We start from the raw sequence: 18,314 nt of genomic DNA on the forward strand, positions 1-18,314 counted from the left end.
AATAATCAGACACCCATTTTTCAAGCCAGCATATAATGTCACCAAAACCCAGAAGACAGCTAAATGCAGCACTCACCTTTGATGATCTTCATCAGATGACAACCCTAGGACATTATGTTATACAATACATGCATGTTTTGTTCAATCAAGTTCATATTTATATCAAAAACCAGCTTTTTACATTAGCATGTGACGTTCAGAACTAGCAAACTTCCGGGGAATTCGCTAACATTTTACTAAATTACTCACGATAAACGTTCACAAAAAGCATAACAATTATTTTAAGAATTATAGATACAGACCTCCTCTATGCACTCGATATGTCCGATTTTAAAATAGCTTTTTGGTGAAAGCACATTTTGCAATATTCTAAGTACATAGCCCAGGCATCACGGGCTCGCTATTTAGACACCCGGCAAGTTTAGCACTCACCATAATCATATTTACTATTATAAAAGTTTGATTACCTTTTGTTGTCTTCGTCAGAATGCACACCCAGGACTGCTACTTCAATAACAAATGTTGGTTTGGTCCAAAATAATCCATCGTTATATCCGAATAGCGGCGTTTTGTTCGTGCGTTCCAGACACTATCCGAAATAGTAAAGAAGTGTCGCGCGCATGGCGCAATTTGTGACAATAAAATTCTAAATATTCCATTACCGTACTTCGAAGCATGTCAACCGCTGTTTAAAACCAATTTTTATGCCATTTATCTCGTAGAAAAGCGATAATATTCCGACCGGGAATCTGCAATAAACTAAACAGCCGAATTAAAATACTCCACGGGGGCTAATCGCGCACGCGCCTCACTCCATTGTCACCTAATGGGACACTTGAATAAGATGATAATCTGTTTCAGCCTGAGGCTGCCTCGTCAACCTTCATGATTTTCCCGCGTCCTGAGAGCCTATTGGAGCCCTGGGAATTGTCACGTTACAGCTAAGATCCTTACTTTTCAATAAACAGATGCAAGACGCACGACTCCTTGTCAGACAGGCCACTTCCTGCATGAAACCTTGTCAGGTTTTTGCCTGCCATAGGAGTTCTGTTATACTCACAGACACCATTCAAACAGTTTTAGAAACTTCAGGGTGTTTTCTATCCAAACCTGAACAATAATATGCATATTCTAGCTTCTGAGTTGGTGTAGGAGGCAGTTAAAAATGGGCACATATTTTTTCCAAAATTCTCAATACTGCCCCCTAGCCCAAACAGGTTAAAGTCACCCAGAACTGTGAGGGGTGAGCCATCCTCAGGAAAGGAACTTATCAAGGCGTCAAGCTCATTGATGAACTCTCCAAAGCAACCTGAAGGGCGATAAATGGTAAGGATGTTAAGCTTGAATGGGCTAGTGATTGTGACAGCATGGAATTCAAAGGAGGCGATAGACAGATGGGTCAGGGGAGAAAGAGAGAATGTCCACTTGGGAGAGATGAGGATTCCAGTGCCACCACCCCGCTGGCCAGATGCTCTCGGGGTGTGCGAGAACACGTGGTCAGACGAGGAGAGAGCAGTAGGAGTAGCAGTGTTTTCTGTGGTAATCCATGTTTCCGTCAGCGCCAAGAAGTCGAGGGACTGGAGGGTAGCATAGGCTGATATGAACTCTGCCTTGTTGGCCGCAGACCGGCAGTTCCAGAGGCTGCCGGAGACCTGGAATTCCACGTGGGTCGTGCGCGCTGGGACCACCAGGTTAGAGTGGCAGCGGCCACGTGATGTGAAGCGTTTGTATGGCCTGTGCAGAGAGGAGAGAACAGGCATAGACCGACACATAGTTGATAGGCTACAGGAGAGGCTACGCTAATGGCATGAAAAATTAACTAAACAACTGGGGAAGCGAGAGAGCAGGGCCTCCCTCACTAACAATTCACTGAAACACTAAAACACTAAAATATAACTTTTCTAGCTACCACTAGAAATTAAAATTGATGTAAACTACAGTGGTTCAATGTTTCCAGGAATAGGCTCAAACTTAGTTTATTCCGCTAGCTAATTTGGTGCAGTATTCTTCCGTGAAAACCCACCTAGTGCACCGTGTCCTATGACGCCGTAGCTAACTAGCTAACTAGCATGCTAGCATCCTATAACACACGGTTAGCACCAATACTTGGTAACAACAAGCTACCAATGGAACATTCGTGTCCGTGTCTAGTTCATAACGCAGAAGTAATTAAACGTTGGCTAGCTAACACAAAGTCAGTCCTGCTAGTTACACACTACACATCTCGAATGTTCAGAAAGTTAAGCTTACGTTACAAAAATCTTATTGACTAAAAATGATACAGCTAGCTGGTAGGGTTAGCTAGCTAGCAGTGGGCGCGTTGTAGACTATGTTAGAAAGTGAAGCTGGCTAGCTAACCTCGATAGTTACTCTGTACTACGCCTTTATCTTGATACAAAGACAACTATGTAGCTAGCTAACATTACACTAGTCAAATCGTTAAGTTGTAATGTATATAGTTTCTACAGTACTGCTAACTGGTAAAGTTGGCTAGCTAGCAGTTGCTTTGATGTTATGGTGTTGACGCCGTTTCGGAAAACGGCGCGAACGAACGAATACAGCTGGCTAGCTAACCTTGTTAGTTCCTCAGAGCTACACCTTTATCCTTGATACAAAGACAGCAGATACAACTATGTAGCTAGCTAACAATACACTCATCAAATCGTTGCAATGTAATGTAATGTAATGAAATGTAATATTACCCGCGGAGCGAGGTGCAGCACGACCACTCACTCCAAACATAGGAGATAAGCAATACTATATTTTGGGTCATGATGGGGTACGACAGTTGAACTAAGCTCTTGAGGTACATATGATTCATTTATAAGTCCTAAAATGGATGTTGCAACTGCTGATTGCCCCTTTAAAGGGTTAATGACCTTAGATTGGAGCATCTGAGGCCTCCATTCAAGAACATCTTTAATGAAATGTGTCATTGGTGTTAACATCATTGGTTTTACTACTTCTACTGGTGGCACAATGTTCTCATAATGGTAAAAAATATTTAAAGTAATTAAAATCTGCCACATTACTTGATATAGAAAAGGAAGATGTTCTGAAATACATTTAAATAAATAAAACAACTAGAAAAATGCATTTCATTCTCCCCAAAATGCCATTCCCAAATGCCACTGCAATTCAATAATGCCCCAATGTATTAAATATGGGATATTGTGTGTTAACCTCTATGGGCTAGGTGGGACGCTTACCTACTCAACAGCCAGTGTATTCCCGTGGCGCGATATTCAAATACTTCAAAAATGCAAAAACTTCAATTTTTCAAACATATGACTATTTTACACCATTTTAAAGACAAGACTCTCGTTTATCTAACCACACTGTTCGATTTCAAAAAGGCTTTACAACGAAAGCAAAACATTAGATTATGTCAGCAGAGTACCCAGCCAGAAATAATCAGACACCCATTTTTCAAGCTAGCATATAATGTCACATAAACCCAAACCACAGCTAAATGCAGCACTAACCTTTGATGATCTTAATCAGATGACAACCCTAGGACATTATGTTATACAATACATGCATGTTTTGTTCAATCAAGTTCATATTTATATCAAAAACCAGCTTTTTACATTAGCATGTGACTAGCATGTGACTAGCATTTCCACCGAACACTGCCGGTGAATTTACTAAATTACTCACGATAAACGTTCACAAAAAACGGAACAATTATTTTAAGAATTATAGATACAGAACTCCTTTATGCACTCGATATGTCCGATTTTAAAATAGCTTTACGGTGAAAGCACATTTTGCAATATTCTCAGTAGATAGCCCGGCATCACAGGGCTAGCTATTTAGACACCCAGCAAGTTTAGCACTCACCAAAGTCAGATTTACTATAAGAAAAATGTTATTACCTTTGCTGTTCTTCGTCAGAATGCACTCCCAGGACTTCTACTTCAAAAACAAATGTTGGTTTGGTCCCAAATAATCCATTGTTATATCCAAATAGCGGCGTTTTGTTCGTGCTTTCAAAGACACTATCCGAAAGGGTAAATAAGGGTGACGAGCATGGCGCATTTCGTGACAAAACATTTCTAAATATTCCATTACCGTACTTCGAAGCATGTCAACCGCTGTTTAAAATCAATTTTTATGCCATTTTTCTCGTAAAAAAGCGAAAATATTCCGACCGGGAATCTGCGTTTAGGTAAAAAGAGGAAGGAAAATAAAGCACGGGGTCGACTCGTGCACGCGCCTAAGCTCATTGTCCTCTGATCGGCCACTTGCCAAACGCGATAATGTGTTTCAGCCAGAGGCTGCCTCGATATCATTCAGCTTTTTCCCGGGCTCTGAGAGCCTATGGGAGCCGTAGGAAGTGTCACGTTACAGCAAAGATCCTCAGTCTTCAATAAAAAGAGCCAAGATGAACAACAACTTGTCAGACAGGACACTTCCTGTTCAGAATCTTCTCAGGTTTTTGCCTGCCATATGAGTTCTGTTATACTCACAGACACCATTCAAACAGTTTTAGAAACTTTAGGGTGTTTTCTATCCAAAGCCAATAATTATATGCGTATTCTAGTTACTGGGCAGGATTAGTAACCAGATTAAATCGGGTACGTTTTTTATCCGGCCGTGTCAATACTGCCCCCTAGCCCTAACAGGTTAAGTATTATCACAAGGTCTGTTTATCAAGGTTTTGGATGCCATTCATAAACTATATTCAAGAAACACACCACAGTAGAACCTATATGTGGCTATATGGCTTATACAGTATACAGTATGTATGCTGTGTTGTCATGTGTCAGAGGAGCGTACGTTGGGCTTTAATGTGAATAGGAAAGTGTTCAAGCCCCCCCCAACCCTGTCCACTCACCTGCTTATTCACTCTGACATGCAGCCCTATCTCTGTCAATACTGAGAAAGAGATTTCACCAGAAATCTGACTTGATAAAAACACACCTTATTTCACACAGGTGAATCCGTGAACACGCTATTTTTATTTATTTTATTTCACCTTTATTTAACCAGGTAGGCTAGCTGAGAACAAGTTCTCATTTGCATACAGTCAATAATACAGTAGAACAAAAGAAAACAAAAAGTCTATATACAGTGAGTGCAAATGAGGTAAGATAAGGGAGTTAATTCATGAAGAATATAACTTATAAATGCATACATGGTCTCCTACTCAGTGTTGAAAAGCAACCTAACATAGGCAATAACATCATTACACTAAAACATATATTTGTAGACATTTTACTAAGAAACGTAGTATCAAAAAATAAGACAAATCTAACAAATGATCAAAACAAGGCTATACCATTGCAGTGGAGGATGCTCTAGATACTGAGATCATAATATTTGGTATCATATTGATACAAGACTGACAGTATCCCCCATTTCTGACTATCTTGCTGAGGGGAGAACACTTATTACAGTGGCAGGATTTTTTTTTCATTTTAGTCATTTAGCATACGCTCTTATCCAGAGCGACTTACAGTAGTGAATGCATACATTTCATACATTTTTTTTCCCCCCGTACTGGTCCCCCGTGGGGGTCAAACCCACAACCCTGGCGTTGCAAACACCATGCTCTACCAACTGAACCACACGGGAATGGCACATATGGAACGGCATCAAACACCTGGAAATCATGTATTAGATGTATTTGATACCATTCCACTGATTCCGCTTCAGTCGTTATCACCAGCCCGTTCTCCCCAATTAAGGTGCCAATTAAGGTGTACAGCCCTAGGCTTTTACAGTTACGCGCCTGCTGAGGTTACTGCCTTTTAAAGATTGTGTTCTATGATATAATATAACCTGTTAAGATTATGGTTTCAAATGGCACTTTTTATTGACTGAATATATATATGGGTCAATTTAGTCCCATGTGGCCCAGTTGGTAGAGCATGGTGTTTGCAACGCCAGGGTTGTGGGTTTGATTCCCACGGGGGACCAGTACGTAAAAATAAAAACATTTATGAAATGTATGCATCCACTACTGTAAGTCACTCTGGATAAGAGCGTCTGCTAAATGACTAAAATGTAAATGTTTAGCAATTAGGATTTGTTTTCTGTAATGGTTATAATAAATTAGGCATTGTTTTTGCGAACTGTTGGCATATAAGCCTCGATATATTCGCATATATCGTTTTATGTCCTTATGTTCAAAAAATATATACACTGCTCAAAACAATAAAGGGAACACTAAAATAACACATCCTGGATCTGAATGAATGAAATAATCTCATTAAATACTTTTTTCTTTACATAGTTGAATATGCTGACAACAAAATCACACAAAAATAATCAATGGAAATCCAATTTATCAACCCATGGAGGTCTGGATTTGGAGTCACACTCAAAATTAAAGTAGAAAACCACACTACAGGCTGATCCAACTTTGATGTAATGTCCTTAAAACAAGTCAAAATGAGGCTCAGTAGTGTGTGTGGCCTCCACGTGCCTGTATGACCTCCCTACAACGCCTGGGCATGCTCCTGATGAGGTGGCGGATGGTCTCCTGAGGGATCTCCTCCCAGACCTGGACTAAAGCATCCGCCAACTCCTGGACAGTCTGTGGTGCAACGTGGCGTTGGTGGATGGAGCGAGACATGATGTCCCAGATGTGCTCAATTGGATTCAGGTCTGGGGAACAGGCAGGCCAGTCCATAGCATCAATGCCTTCCTCTTGCAGGAACTGCTGACACACTCCAGCCACATGAGGTCTAGCATTGTCTTGCATTAGGAGGAACCCAGGGCAAACCGCACAAGCATATGGTCTCACAAGGGGTCTGAGGATCTCATCTCGGTACCTAATGGCAGTCAGGCTACCTCTGGCGAGCACATGGAGGGCTGTGCGGTCCCCCAAAGAAATGCCACCCCACACCATGGCTGACCCACCGCCAAACCGGTCATGCTGGAGGATGTTGCAGGCAGCAGAACGTTCTCCACGGCGTCTCCAGACTCACGTCTGTCACATGTGCTCAGTGTGAACCTGCTTTCATCTGTGAAGAGCACAGGGCACCAGTGGCGAATTTGCCAATCTTGGTGTTCTCTGGCAAATGCCAAATGTCCTGCACGGTGTTGGGCTGTAAGCACAACCCCCACCTGTGGACGTCGGGCCCTCATACCACCCTCATGGAGTCTGTTTCTGACCGTTTGAGCAGACACATGCACATTTGTGGCCTGCTGGAGGTCATTTTGCAGGTCTCTGGCAGTGCTCCACCTGCTCCTCCTTGCACAAAGGCAAAGGTAGCGGTCCTGCTGCTGGGTTGTTGCCCTCCTACGGCCTCCTCCACGTCTCCTGATGTACTGGTCTGTCTCCTGGTAGCGCCTCCATGCTCTGGACACTACGCTGACAGACACAGCAAACCTTCTTGCCACAGCTCGCATTGATGTGCCATCCTGGATGAGCTGCACTACCTGAGCCACTTGTGTGGGTTGTAGACTCCGTCTCATGCTACCACTAGAGTGAAAGCACCACCAGCATTCAAAAGTGACCAAAACATCAGCCAGGAAGCATAGGAACTGAGAAGTGGTCTGTGGTCACCACCTGCAGAACCACTCCTTTATTGGGGGTGTCTTGCTAATTGCCTATAATTTCCACCTGTTGTCTATTCCATTTGCACAACAGCATGTGAAATTTATTGTCAATCAGTGTTGCTTCCTAAGTGGACAGTTTGATTTCACAGAAGTGTGATTGACTTGGAGTTACATTGTGTTGTTTAACCTGTTGGGGCTAGGGGGCAGTATTTTCACGGCTGGATGAAATACGTACCCAATTTAAACAGGTTACTACTCTGGCCCAGAAAATAGAATATGCATATTATTAGTAGATTTGGATAGGAAACACTCGGAAGTTTCTAAAACTGTTTGAATGGTGTCTGTGAGTATAACAGAACTCATATGGCAGGCAAAAAACCTGAGAAGATTTGAATCAGGAAGTGGGTGAAATTAGAAATGTAGTTTTTCTTTTGAATCCCTTGAAAAACTACAGTGACATAGGATTTACGTTACACCTCCTAACTCTTCCATTGGCTGTCAACAATCTTTAGGAACTGGTTTCATCCGTCACCTGTTACCGGGCAGAAAATTGTGGCTCAGTCAATCACTGGCCAGTCTGAGGACAGGTGGCTTATGACGCGCGTGCACGTGACTTTGTTGATTTTTATTTTTCTTCTGGGATGAATACCTATTGCCCAGTTGTAAAATTATGACAATTTTACGTAAAAAAATACCCTAAAGGATTGACTGTAAACATCGTTTGACGTGTTTCTACAAACGGTAATGGAACTTTGAACATTTCGTCTATGGATTTGCGTCCACGCCACATGGCATTGTAAAGTGTTCTGGATGGGTCAACAAAACGGACGTATTTGGACATAAATTATGGACTTTGCAGAACAAATGAACATTTCTTGTGGAAGTGGGTGCCCATCCGAGTGCATTCCGCCGAAGATCAGCAAAGGTAAGTAAATATTTCGAACATATTTTTAGAGATTTGTCGACGTCGTGGTTGTAGGCTAACTGTATAGCTTAGCATTGAAGGCTAAGTTCTGTACTCAGAATATTGAACAATGTGCTTTTTCCGTAAAGTTATTTTGAAATCTGACAAAGTGGTTGCATAAAGGAGTCGATTATCTCTAATTCTTTACATAATTGTTATACATTTTGTCAACGTTTATGAGTTCTTCTGTAAATTAAATGTGCCTATTCACCAGGGGTTATGGGGAGAAAACATTTTCTGAACGTCACGCGCCAATGTAAAAATTGGGTTTTTGGATATAAATATAAACTTGATCGAACAAAAAATGCATGTATTGTCTAACATGATGTCCTAGGAGTATCATCTGATGAAGATTGTCAAAGGTTAGTGCTTAATTTTAGCTGTATATCTGGTTTTGTGATGGCTATCCGTGCTTGGAAAATAGCTTTTTTTTTTGCTAAGTTGCTATGCTAAAATAATCTAATGTTTTGCTTTCACCGTAAAGCCTTTTTGAAATCGGACAATGTGATTGGATTAACGAGTAGAGTATCTTTAAAATGCCGTATAATACTAGAATTTAAATTTTGAGATTTTTTTTAAAAAAAATTCGCGCCGTGCTATCTCACTGGTTGTTGTCCAACCAATCCCATTAACGGGATTTTATCCTCTAGAGGTTAAATAGTTTAATCACGTAATAATAAGACAATTTTTGAGAAAGATTAATCTTCAGGTTAATGATGCCAAAGACACAAGATTTATGGTGCCCCCTGTGAGGAATCTAAGATAGAATTGGACTTTGCTGTGGAATTCTATATATCAATTTTGCAAACAGAATTGAACAAACAGACTGCTTTCTATACAAATTGGTTGTGTGTGTATTCCCATTTGAAGAGGCTACAGAGTGCCTCCGATCGTGTGTCGTTAGTGTCAGAACAATGAGTGATAAATTCCAGATTTAGTCCGTTAGGCCAAACGGTACTATTTCTGTCGGTCAATATTAACTTCTAGAGCAAGGGCATAGAGCCAGCAAGGTTAGAAATTAGGAGATATATGTTCTGTTCGAGCCAAAGTATTCTGTCCGCCTACCGCACTAAGCCAGTGTGGGCAGACCCCAGGCGTATCTGTATTTATGTACCGTGTCGCTCCGGTCAACATAACCCTAGCAAAGAATGCCGAATGGGTTAATGTGAGACGTCACTAGTAAACCCACCCTTTCCATGGTGAGGGGACGCTATTTTGTGCATGGAAATGAGATTCCTGAACAAAGTAGGATTAGCTTGCACGAGATGCTAAGCTAACAAAATGGAAACATTATTTCCTGTGTCCCGTTTAAATTCCTCTGCCTAGCGCGACGGAAGTCCCGCCCTTTGCACTTCCGTTTGATTTCAGCATTCTGCATCACTGGTGTTGAAGAATCGCAAGTACATCTCTTAAAAGAAGTTGGGGAAATCCAAACGTGGATCACTTTAAGATATCCAGCCAATTGCAATTGACTGGATATCGACGTCTCATTCAATTTAACTAAATAGGTGAAATTGCCAGAATTACCTTTCAAGTGGATCTTTTAAATAATATCCAAATTGATTAGTTTTCTAAATGAGACATTGTGAACTTTCTCCACGTTAACTTAGATGAAGCAAAGCTCTCAGGTTAATTTAAAGATTAATTCCCAGATAGCCTATACAGGTTTGATTTATCATAAATAGATTAATCAGTAAAATCTGCTTTAGCAAAGCACATTCAGTAAAACCCATTACTGACGGGAGTGAATCCCATGTGGCTTTGGCCTTAGGGGAAGTGTACCATAGTGGTGAATGTACCCTAAACATTTAAACAACTGGTTACTTTTATGATAATCCAGACACTCTCAATTGCTTGGGTATCATCGTCTCATTCAATTTATTTATTTAAATTGTCGAACATACCTTTCTAGGTTCTTCCAATTAAATGAGACATCTTAAACTTTGCAATAGTAACCTAGATGAACCAACTTCCCAGGTTAATTTAAAGTTGAATTCCCAGATAGCCTATCCACGTATGATTAATCATTATCATTGATTAATTCAATTTGCTTTTGCAAATTCATTCCATGTCCAACTGCCACAGTACTGGTACAGTACTGATGGTTCATTAGCGTCTATAGATAGATTAAAATCGTCTTTGCAGCTCCCAATGTATTCCAAAACCAAACTTTGGAAAATTAGGAAAAACATTTTTCCTTTCAAATGTTCTAATAATGTGCAAGCTATCAGAGGGGGTAGTCCCCACTCGCCCGCTAATTAGTGAACCTCCACCCATAAATGGATTGATCTCTGACCTCAGCAGCGATACCAACCCTAATTATGTCATTAGCGGAAAAACAGCAGACAACAACGCTTTCCAAAATCAACCATCGGGCACAGGCCTCGTAAAGGTTTTCTCCAGTCTAGCCCTGATGTCTTGCCATCCGAGATTGGCATCTGTCCAATACCGCAGTGCACAGCTGAAGCACGAGCAGGTAACGGTAGACATAAAGGGACAGGTGGAGAGAACCGAGAAACCAATGACAAATGCAGAAAAGGGAACAATTCTGCTAGCTATGGAACTGAGCTTGATAACTGAACAATTAAATGTAGTTGCAAAAACGTATGATGATGAACACGCACAAGCTCTTCAACAAAATCGTCTTCTACAGGAACAAAATCATATGCTACAGGAACAACTCAATTTAGCCAAAACTAAATACGATGATGTCCACGCCAAACTAGATGAATCTGAAGAGTTATCTACAAACAGGAGCGCTCAACTTGATAACCTGCATGCAGTTTTGTTGAACGTTACTCAAAATAACACGGTTCTACTCAAAACACTGCAGACCAAAGACGATCAGTTAATGAACTCAATGACAAAGTTGGATGACAAATCAGCAGAACTCATTGAAGTCACTGACCAAATGAATGATAAGAGAACTCAGGTGATGAAGATGGAAATATTGATTTCTAAGCAAGCGGAGGAAATCTCATCACTGAATCTCTCGCTCCGTACTCAAGACCTCTGTCCGCAATCCATGACAGATAAGTTTGAGACCGAAAGGAGCAAGTGCGACACTCACGTGTCCAAAATCAGTACTCTAAGCGCTCATGTGGACTCTGCAATGCTGCAGAATACCACTCTTAGGTACCATCTGGAGGAAGTCCAGAATGGTCACCCTCTACAGCGTGACTACCAATCCAAGCAACCGGAGCCCTGTACTCACAGGAGTAAAGACGATATGTTTCAGACTTTGCCTCCCTCATGTGTCCCTCAGTATTCACCTCTTGGCAATTCGGCACTGAGTAATATGGCGCCTCTTGGCCAACAAAGCCAAAGCTTGGCTCCTCCTCTTGGCCTTTCGGCCCCAATTTTCCCACAGGAGGAAACCAACCCTCTCCGCCCGCTTGGCGCGGAATACCTTGACAAACTCGTCAAGAATTTCCCAACCTTTGACCCCGTTCCAGGTCAGCCACACGATACTGAGACGTTTCTAGCTGACATAGAGGACGCGTTGGATGGCTACCCGAACGCTACGGGTTCTGACAGGGTTTACCTGTTGAAGGGAACGTCGAATAGACACGTGACAAGGTTCATTCGTCTACAACAGCATCACGTGCTAAATGACTACGCTAAACTTGCCACAGCTTTGAAATTAGAATTCAGTGGTTCTGCCACTCGCAAACACGATAGCTCACTGGCTAACACCGTCAAACAAGCTCGGAACAAACACTCACAAGCTTACTATCATAGGCTTTGTTCAGCTAACTTTGTCCTACTCACTGAAACAGGAATGTAAGAGCTGTTACCATTCAAACAAATGTTTTTGTCAAACATGTATGCCACCTTCATTACCTACTTGGGCCCTGCAGCCCATGTTGGCTTGCCTATCTTACAACTCAGAGAGAGCTTGCAAGCACAGCTTTTGATGCATCAAAAGTTCACAACCCTAAGAGCCCTGACCACTCGGTTTTGAAGTTTGACCAGGAGCACTCACTCCAGCTAGAGGGTGCATTACCAGGTATTGGAGCGTTGAGAGATGACGCACAACAACAGTTTCTACCACAAAACCATGATTCCAATAACCTCCGCGGTCGAAATAACTGTAAAATACGTCGCCATTAACATGACTACCACTACAATCGACCTGTTCGCTACGTTCCTGCACCCAACCCAGAAGAAGTGTCAGAGCACCAGGGTAACAAAGGGTTGAAGGACAATCAAAACGTAGACCAATGTTCTCCAGAAGTTCCACTACAGGAAGAACTAAAGCGAGAACAATTTGAGAAAAGGGTAAAAGATAAGTCACAAGGACTAGACGAGGAATTACCAGACACCAGGTCTGCAGGAATTAACACCCATAGCAAGGACGTTAAAGTTCAAATTTCTCCCGCTCTCATTCAAGACCCTATCCAGGGCGCGCTTGATCAAGAAACAAGCCCCCGGGCTTTGTATATAGACTCTGATACAAAGGTTGCGAAGAAAAAGGTCAAACGCTTCGTTAAAGCCAAGCCCACTCAAAATCAGAAAACTGTCAATCTGCTTCCACCTTGAACAGAAATGGCACATCACGTCGTTGCGAACGCCCACTCCACTTTGTGGGGAATATGCCCCCTAAAAACGAATCTAAATGGCCATACCTTGAAACAGTCCTGGAGGACTGCTTAACTTGTCATGCACTAATTGATTCGGGTGCGACAATATCACTCATCTCTCAAACATTGTTCAATGATCTCAAAAGGGCTTTGAAGCCAACTAAACGCTGGTTAAAAGTGGAACGATGCGACACCACACTTCGAGGCTTCACTCAGACTACCTCGCCTCTCACATTGAGAGTCATGCTGAAACTACACTTCAAGGACGTATCGCTCGTTCACCCTGTGTATGTTACCAGCCTCAAAACTGTACCCCTGGTACTTGGAGCAGACTTGATGGATCGGTTACTCCCATTGATGGATTGGAAAACCAACCAGGTATGGTCCACAGGCCACAGTGCCTTCTCCACTGACCACACTGTCTACCCCTAACGCTAGCTGCAACGCAGTCATTCACGAGGGATATCTGTCGAAAGCAGCCCTTGGGAAAAAGACGTTTAGAAACCTCTTGGTGCAGAATCCGATCCAAGGAGATATTACGATATCTCGACACATTCCATCAGCCAACCTGATTGACCATTCTTTTCATGATTTCGAGCCAGCTGTCTCTGTGAATAAGCAACTTCCCTCCTTGCAGTCGTGCAATACGGTAGTTGAGATGAACTTCTCTTGCCCTTCGGACACTTCCGCAAGCACCGCGGCCGTCTCAGCAAGAAAAACATTGATGCGCAGAAAATACTCTGCTTCCGATGATACACCTTCCGCTTTGTGGGGGACTGTCACCCCTTACAATGACACTAATGGCGTCAGTCCAGCAACTGACCCGATGACTTCCACTGGTGAAACACTTTGCGATATCACAGACCGATATCCTCGTCTCAGTTCGCAGGTACTGAAGAGGTTGCCACACGCGGACGCGGTGGTGACTGACAGGCCTCGACAGCCACTGAGCGTTTTGAAGCACAAACAACAGGAGATTTGGTCGAAAGGTTACAGCCATTCTCATAACAACGCGGCCGCTGACAACTCGTTTGCGCCTCGGACACCAACACCACCCGCTGGTGGGGGGGTCCCGAGACACAAAGGGGGGGAATAGTAGCCCAGACCCATGATGAGCCTCATCGAGGCCGGTGGGGGGGTCGAGACTACGGATGACACCGCACGAAGCCGCCAGAGCATAAATCAAATCTAGTTGTAAACGCCCCTTTGAGAACAGTGAAGAGCAGACAGGCCCCTAGACGGGGATTATCTTAGAACACATCTAAGATAGTACTGAGGTGTACCACACTGGTCGTAAAGGAAGTCCAGTGGACTTATCCACCTCCAAAACAAATGACAACAATAATCATTCCTTGCCATGTGTAGGTTCAACTACAATACAACTAGTAAAATGCTCCGATCATGTGTTCCGGTTGATTAATATTTCAGAATAAATCATTAGGATAACTGGTCCCCTTGAGCACCAATACCAGCAACAGTCAGTCCAGCTACAATCAGTAAGAAGGTTAGAGACCTAACCAATCAAATTACCCTTGACAACAGCGACATTGGAGTCACTCAGAGTGCAACACGTGGAAGGGAATCTCCAGTGCACTCTTCCAATGGTTAAAACACGTCACTAATAAATAGAATCCTCCTGAATTATTAGAGGTCATTAACGATGATCACACCACATACGACTGGTCCAATACTTAAAGAGTACTTTGTTGTGAGGTTAGCTCCTCCGTGGATAACATAGCTATGAAATAGACTTCTTCATACCTATTGCCACTACAATAGCGGAAGACACAGTGACTTGTAGTAAAAACAACTACAGACTCCCTCGACACCAATTCTGACTGAGCTCCAGGCATTGACCTGAAAATTACCTGACTACGTCAGACTCATTCTGAACAAGTTGATATCTGTCAGAATACTTGGTTTTCTTCCCTTGACATGCGCGCTTGTGTAAGCATAAACACACATGCACAACGGAACATCCATTTAGGATTTATGCTAGGATCACTTAACCTGTTATGGCCAGGGGGCAGTATTTTCACGGCTGGATAAAAAACGTACCCGATTTAATCTGGTTACTACTCCTGCCCAGTAACTAGAATATGCATATAATTATTGGCTTTGGATAGAAAACACTCCAAAGTTTCTAAAACGGTTTGAATGGTGTCTGTGAGTATAACAGAACTCAAATGGCAGGTCAAAACCTGAGAGATTCCTTTACAGGAAGTGGCCTGTCTGACCATTTCTTGAACTTCTTTGCCATCTCTATCTTTTACAAAGGATCTCTGCTCTAACGTGACACTTCCTAAGTCTTCCATGGGCGCTCAGAGCCCGGGAAAAACCTGAATGTCGTCATCCCAGCCCCAGGCTGAAACACATTATCGCCTTTCTCAAGTGGCCGATCAAGGGACTGTGGGCTTAGGCACGTGCCCTGGCCGCCCCCGTCTTTGTGATTTTTCCTCTGTTTGCCGAAAAGGAGATTCCCGGTCGGAATATTATCGCTTTTTTACGAGATAAATTGCATAAAAATTTATTTTAAACAGCGGTTGACATGCTTCGAAGTACGGTAATGGAATATTTAGACATTTTTTGTCACGAATTGCGCCATGCGCACGACCCTGATTTACCATTTCGGATAGTGTCTGGGACGCACGAACAAAACGCCGCTATTCGGATATAACGATGGATTATTTTGGACCAAACCAACATTTGTTATTGAAGTAGCAGTCCTGGGAGTGCATTCTGACGAAGATAACAAAAGGTAATCAAACTTTTATAATAGTAAATCTGATTTTGGTGAAGGCTAAACTTGCCGGGTGTCTAAATAGCTAGCCCGTGATGGCTGGGCTATGTACTTAGAATATTGCAAAATGTGCTTTCACCAAAAAGCTATTTTAAAATCGGACATATCGAGTGCATAGAGGAGTTCTGTATCTATAATTCTTAAAATAATTGTTATGCTTTTTGTGAACGTTTATCGTGAGTAATTTAGTAAATTGTTAGCAAATTCGCCAGAAGTTTGCGGGGTTATGCTAGTTCTGAACGTCACATGCTAATGTAAAAAGCATTTTTTTTAATATAAATATGAACTTGATTGAACAAAACATGCATGTATTGTATAACATAATGTCCTAGGTGTGTCATCTGATGAAGATCATCAAAGGTTAGTGCTGCATTTAGCTGTCTTCTGGGTTTTTGTGACATTATATGCTAGCTTGAAAAATGGGTGTCTGATTATTTCTGGCTTGGTACTCTGCTGACATAATCTAATGTTTTGCTTTCGCTGTAAAGCCTTTTTGAAATCGGACAGTGTGGTTAGATAAAGGAGAGTCTTGTCTTTAAAATGCTGTGAAATAGTCATATGTTTGAAAAATTGAAGTTTTTGTATTTTTGAGGAATTTGTAATTCGCGCCACGCCTATCATTGGATATGGGAGCAGGTGTTCCGCTAGCGGAACGTCTAGATGTAAGAGGTTTTAAGGGTCCAAGCAAAATACCAGCCTTAGTAAAGTTGAACATTTAATTTAAGGCCTTTGACTCTACAGCACTCACCAGTTTTCTTCCCAGAAGTCCATAGGTCATCCCTGTAGACTGCCCAAAACTAGTGCCTTATAGCTGTAGACTTATCATATAGATATCAACTTAGGATAGTGCCTAAGCAACACACCAAGTAGGAAAACCCTAGATATGGCATTAGAGACAATGCCATGATAGTCATTTTGCCAGAACATTGGACGTATACAGAATACAGTCCAATTAGATGATTTTTGTGTGAGAACTATATTTTGTATATCTTTTGTTTATGCTTTCATTCCTTTTCGGTTCAGTTCCTTTGACACTTAGGAAGTGATAGAGCCATAAACAAAGTCCCCATATAACCATCACTTAGTGCCACACCACCGCTCTTTGGGGAATAGATGTAATTATATATATTTCATGAGTGTGTGTGCGTTGTTAACATCTGCCTAAGTTACTACACAGATCTTTCAGTCTGGACGACGACCAGACGACGGGTCCGGAACGGCAATCCCAAATCCGGACACCCACGGCCCATCCTTGTGGTGGCATACCCCGCTGTCAGAGAGCCTACCAAGGTAAACCACCAGAGGGGGGGACCGCAACGGCGATCACCAACCAGGACATCCCCTGGCCTTTCCTATGGTACTTTGCAGCTTCCAGGGAACCTACCAAGGTAAACCACTAGAGGGGACCACAACAGCGATCACCAACTGGACATCAACTGCCCATCCTTGTGGTGGACTGCTCCGCTTTCAGAGAGCCTACCAAGTTCAACCACCAGAGGGGACTGCAACGATGATCCACAAACAGGACATCACGTGGTCATTATTTTATGTTGATTTGTACCTTGCAGGATTTACAAGATCCAAACCACCAGGGGGGGGAATGTCATGACGTTGCCCTCTTTGGGAACAGCGAACACCATCCCCTCCCTCTGCACCATCCCCCTCTCTCAAATCTCTCCTACACCCAGGCTGCTGCGACCTCAGGTCGTAAATTCCTGGAGAAGAATCCTGCCTCATGGCCAGAAAGTATAGGGAGAGAGTGAGTTTCATAGAGAGAACAAAGGAATTTATTCCACTTCACAGAACTGGAGAACCGAATGACATTCATGTTCTGGAGAATGTATAAAAGATCGGTGAAGTAACGAGCTACGAACTGGTCCATTTGGTACAATTTTGTGAAACTCATGAGAGACAATACAGCCACATTACCATAATCCTGTTTATACAAGTCTCAGTTATGAGGCTTACATCTACTTGTTGTATAGAATGAATGAGTAAAGATGGAACTATTTGTGAAATTATGTAATGTGATTTTAGACTGTTTAATGAGGGAAACTCCATTTCCCTTTGGAGTTTAACTAAATCAGAGGACCGTCCATGAGCACAGTTATGAACTGGCATCAGGGGACAGCCCTTTTCTATGTTCCGAATAAAACCCCCACCTGGGGTTTCCCACTTCAGACCGAGCTTACCTCAATTACAAGAGGGCTAAGGGTTGAGACCAGACCAGTCCCTCTATCACAGAGGGAAATAAGGTTCGAGTAGATTGCTGAATCTTTTAACCATCCCACGTGGTTAAACTCTTAGGCTATCGATACCGACAGAATAAGAACAAGTCTTTGATTTTAATTACTAGTCTGCAGCTAGGAATTCGGTATCATTGAACGCGAAGACCGACAACCACTGAAACATCTATTCTATAACGACATTAATGAATGTCACTCTGAACTATCCA

Source organism: Salmo salar, chromosome 02, assembly GCF_965601325.2.
Source record: "Salmo salar chromosome 02, fSalSal1, whole genome shotgun sequence".
Classification (NCBI taxonomy): domain Eukaryota; kingdom Metazoa; phylum Chordata; class Actinopteri; order Salmoniformes; family Salmonidae; genus Salmo; species Salmo salar.